Raw genomic sequence first — 5,565 nt, forward strand, 5'->3', positions numbered from 1 at the left:
TCCAATTTCACAGCTCCCTCCCACTGGTGCAGGTCCCGTCCCTATTCTTTTGCCTCTGTGTATTCTTTTTTCTTTTGCCCTACCCAGGTACGTGGGGAGTTTCTTGCCTTTTGGGAGGTCTGAGGTCTTCTGCCAGCGATCAGTGGGTGTTCTATAGGAGCAGTTCCACGTGTAGATGTATTTCTGATGTATCTGTGGGGAGGAAGGTGATCTCCGCGTCTTAGTCTTCCGCCATCTTCTCTGTCTCCTAACTTTTTATTAGATGCTAGACATTGTTGTTTTACCTTGTTAGGTGCTGTATATTTTTGCACTCCTATAATTATTCCTGAGCTTTGTTTTGGACATAGTTAATTAGAAATATTTTGATCCTTTGAAGCTTGCTGTTAACTTCATTAGGTGCGACCAGAGTAAACTTTAATTCAGAGCTAATTTTTATTCCACTGCTGAGGCAATGCCTATGAAGTACAATTTAACCTTTTAATTTCACTATTTTCTTCTTTTTTTTTTTTTTCAGCCATGCCATGTGACATGCAGGATCTTATTTCCCCAACCAGGGATTGAACCCATGCTCCTGCGTTGGAAGCACAGAGTCCTAACCACTGGACCACCAGGGAATTCCCTTCACTATTTTCTATCCTTATAATTTTTCACTATCCCCAGCTCTGAGTCCCAGGGCTTGTACCTTCTGCTCTTTTCAGTTGGTTATTTCCCTAGCCTTAAGTAGTTTCTTCATAAACATGCTCTGGTCAGTACTTAACTGAAAACTCAAAGGGTGACATTCTGCAGATCTCCAGAACTTTCTACTATGTGTCTCTCTCCTCTCCAGTACTGTGCCTAGCATATCATACCTGCCTTGGCTTATCTGGACATCCTGCTCTGTCTCCTCAACTAAGGCATATCACTGGGCTCCACCTAAGTTCTCTTTTCCTGTGCTCTGGCCTGAAAATTCTGTCCAGACAGTAAGCGGGGGCAATAGTTTGTTTCCTCTTTCTAAGGAATCACTGTTCTGTATAGCTTGATGGCCAATGTCTAAAAAATGTTGTTTTATATATTTTCTTTAATTGTTCAGCTGTTTTAGGTGGGAAGGTGAATCAGGCTTGGCTGAAATCAGAAGTCCCTTCTAGTCTTTTTTCAAAATAACACACACACACATACATACATACACACATATGTGTATTTAACAGGCTCTTTATCATATCACTTATACTCTTTAATGTTTTGCTTTTTTCAATAATGGTATATTCTGGTCATCTTCAAATATTTAAAAATATTTTTGAAGAACAAATTCAAAATTAAAAATGTAAAACCCTTAAAATGCCTAATATTGCACATAATTAAATATCAAGTTTTATGTTTGTAAATGCATACTTTTTAATGACTGATAAATTCTTTCTTACTTTTTAATTTATTCATATCTTGGTGAATGGAATACCATCTAGGCCCCAAGTAGGTATGGTTAGTGTGTGGCTGGGAATATCTGCTCCAACATATCCATTTCCCTAGGCCTTAGGTTTCATTCTTACAGAATCCCAAAGAGGTTTTGGCATCTCAGTTTCATTCGCTATAGGCCATCACTGAAGCCAGGCCCACTAGCAACCAAGCTAATTGTTAGAGTCATACACAGAGACTCAACAAACATATTAAATCTCCAATCCTAGGTAAGAGCACCTATGTTAATAAATTTGGCCAGATCCTATCTTATTTTTTTCTAATTTTTTAACTGAATGAAAGATTCTTTAAATTCTATAGTGCTTTAAAATTTTCAAAAGTTTCACACACATGATTTCATATAATCCCATAATAATCTCTTTTTTCTTTTCCCCTACCCCTATATTGCCCCTCCCCTCTTCCCTCTCCCCACTGGTAGCCCCTAGTTTGTTCTCTTATATCGGTGATTCTGTTTCTTTTTTCTTTTATTCACTGTTGTATGTGTTTAGATTCCACATATAAGTGATATCATACAGTATTTGTCTTTCTCTGTCTGACTTATTTCACTTAGCCTAATACCTTCCAAGTCCATCCATGTTGCTGCAAATGGCAAAATTTCATTCTTTTTTATGGCTGAGTAGTATCCCACATCTTCTTTATACATTCATATGTAATGGACACTTAGGTTGTTTCCATACAGATCCTTCCTTACTTTTTTCCTTGGACTGACCCCTGTAGAATATACTCTAAACATGCTTCCCAGATTTCTGACAATGCAAGTTGTCCTTTAACTGCTGTGTTTTCTGTGTATATGATAATTCCTCCTCTTCAATATATCGTGCAACTTTCCTTCTGAGCTCTACTGGGAACTAGTTATTGTTGTGGGCTTAGTGAGATCCTTGATGTGGGTCTTGAGGAGATATATATTTTTTTAATTTGGGTATTATCAGCATATAAATTATATTTAAGCCATAAGATTGGTTGTGGCCACTTACTCACCAAGAAAGTGAGTTTAGACATGGAAGAAAAGAGGTGGAAGGACCAAACCCAACATTTAGAGATCAGGTTGAGGAAGATGAACCAACAAAGGAGGAACGGCCAATGAGGTAAAAGGAAAACTGATTCCTAAAAGCAAATGAAGAGTATGATTCAGGGAGAAAAGAGAGATCAATGAACTGAGAATTGACCATTGGATTTGGCCACATAAAGCCTATTGTTGATGTTGGCAGGCAGTTTGAGTTGAGTATTGGTGGCAAAACTCTGATTGGAGTAGGTTTAAGAGAATACATGGAAAGAACTTATAAAACAGAGAATACAGTCAACATTTTTGAAGAGTTTTTAAATAAAAAGAGTGGAGAACTAGAATGGGAGCTGGAGGAAAATGTCAACTCAAGGGACAACTCCTCTCTCTGTTTTAGGATGGGATGTTTTAGAGCATGTTTCTATGCTTGTGTGAATGATCCAGTAGAGACAGAAGAGTTAATGTGCAGGAAGGCATGGGGAGAATTACCAGAGTTATGTCCTTGATGAGTTGAGATGAGAAAGAATGGGATCTAATGCTCAAATGGAGGGGTTGGCTTTAGGAGCATAGATAATTCATTTTTACAAACAGGAAGAAAGGCAGTATCTGGGCACATATATGCAGTGGGTAGATGTGATAATAGTAGGAACTTGTGGAAATTCTCTTTTGAGTGCTTTTAATTTCTCAGTGCATTAGTAAATAAGGTCAATTTGGAAAAAATATTTTTGAAAAATTCACTAAAATTTTACAAAACCTAGTTTTCATTAATTAATTTTATTGAGGTATAATTGACATACAGTAAAATGTGCAGATCTTATGTGTATAGTTTGATCATTTAAGACAATTGTACACCCTCATGTAATAAACACCCCAGTCAAGACAAACACAGGACATTTCCATCAACACAGCAAGGTGCCTCCAGCCGCTTTCTATTCAAGTCCCTCATGTCTCTCCCTGCCACCTCCTGCTGCCCAGCAATGCCAGGCAACAACTGTTCTAATTTTTATCAGTATAGATGCATTTTTCATCTTTTAAATCTTCATATAGATGGAATAATAAAGTAGGCAGTGTTTTGTGTCTAGCTTCTTTTCTCAATACAATGTTTTTGAAATCATCTATTTTATTATGTGTATCAATAGTTCATTATTTGTTATTGCTCAGTAGTATTCCATTGCATGAATATACCACAATGTGTATTATTCCCCTATTGGTGAACATTTGGGTTGTTTCTGGTTTCCGGCTACAATGAATAAGCTGCTATGAACATTCTTGTGCTAATCTTTTTTTTAAAAATAGATCTTTTTCTTAAAAAAATAAATTTATTTATTTATAATTTTGGCTGCATCGGGTCTTCGTTGCGGTGTGCAGGCTTTCTCTAGTTGCGGCGAGCGGGGGTTACTCTTCGTTGTGGTGTGTGGGCTTCTCATTGCAGTGGCTTCTCTTGTTGTGGAGAACAGGCTCTAGGCCATCAGTAGTTGTGGCACGCAGGCTTAGTAGTTGTGGCTCACTGGCTTAGTTGCTCTGCGGCATGTGGGATCTTCACAGACCAGGGCTCGAACCTGTGTCCCTGCATTGGCAGGTGGATTCTTAACCACTGTGCCACGAGGAGAGTCCCTTTAATAGATCTTTACTGGAGTATAATTGCTTCACAATACCATGTTACTTTCTGTTGCAGAACAAAGTGAATCAGCCATATGCATAGACATGTCCCCATATTCCCTTCCTCTTGCGAGTCCCTCCCATCCTCCCTATCCCACCCCTCTAGGTCATTGCAAAGCACCGAGCCAATCTCCCTGTGCTATGCTGCTGTTTCCCACCAGCCAACTGTTTTACCTTCTGTAGTATATATATGTCAATGCTACTCTCACTTCGCGCCAGCTTTGCCCTCCCACCCCATGTCATCAAGTCCATTCTCTATGTTTACGTCCTGGCTATTGTAAATAGTGCTGCAATGAATATTGTGGTGCATGACTCTTTTTGAATTATGGTTTTCTCAGGGTGTATGTCCAGTAGTGGGATTGCTGGGTCCTATGGTAGTTCTATTTTTAGTTTTTTAAGGAACCACCATACTGTTATCCATAGTGGCTGTACCAATTTACATTCCCACCAACAGTGCAATAGGGTTCCCTTTGCTCCACACCCTCTCCAGCATTTATTGTTTGTAGATTTTTCAATAATGACCATTCTGACAGGTGTGAGGTGATACCTCATTGTAATTTTGATTTGCATTTCTCTAATAATTAGTGATGTTGAGCACCCCTTTATGTGTTTGTTGGCAGTCTGTATATCTTCTTTGGAGAAATGTCTGTTTAGGTCTTCTGCCCATTTTTGGATTGGGTTGTTTGTTTTTTTATACTGAGCTCCATGAACAGTTTGTATATTTTGGAGATTAATCCTTTGTCAGCTGCTTTGTTTGCAAATATATTCTCCCATTCTGAGGGTTGTCTTTTCATCTTCTTTATGGTTTACGTTGCTGTGCAGAAGCTTTTTGTTTTGTTTTGTATTTTGTTTTTTGTGGTACGCGGGCCTCTCACTGTTGTGGCCTCTCCCGTTGTGGAGCACAGGCTCCGGACGCACAGGCTCACGGGCCATGGCTCACGGGCCCAGCCACTCCGCGGCATCTGGGATCTTCCCGGACTGGGGCACGAACCCATGTCCCCTGCATCGGCAGGCGAATTCTCAACCACTGCGCCACAGGGGAAGCCCTGTGCAGAAGCTTTGAAGTTTCATTAGGTCCCATTTGTTTATTTTTGTTTTTATTTCCATTTCTCTAGGAGGTGGGTCAAAAAGGATCTTGCTGTGATTTATGTCATAGAGTGTTCTGCCTATGTTTTCCTCTAAGAGTTTGATAGTGTCTGGCCTTAACATTTAGGTCTTTAATCCATTTTGAGCTTACTTTTGTGTATGGTGTTAGGGAGTGTTCTAATTTCATACTTTTACATGTACCAGTCCAGATGGACTTGGAGTCTGTCATACAGAGTGAAGTAAGTCAGAAGGAGAAAAACAAATACCGTATGCTAACACATATATATGGAATCTAAAAAAAAAAAATGGTTCTGAAGAACCTAGGGGCAGGACGGGAATAAAGATGCAGACCTACTAGAGAATGGACTTAA

This window comes from Physeter macrocephalus, chromosome 4, assembly GCF_002837175.3.
Source record: "Physeter macrocephalus isolate SW-GA chromosome 4, ASM283717v5, whole genome shotgun sequence".
In the NCBI taxonomy this organism is placed as follows: domain Eukaryota; kingdom Metazoa; phylum Chordata; class Mammalia; order Artiodactyla; family Physeteridae; genus Physeter; species Physeter macrocephalus.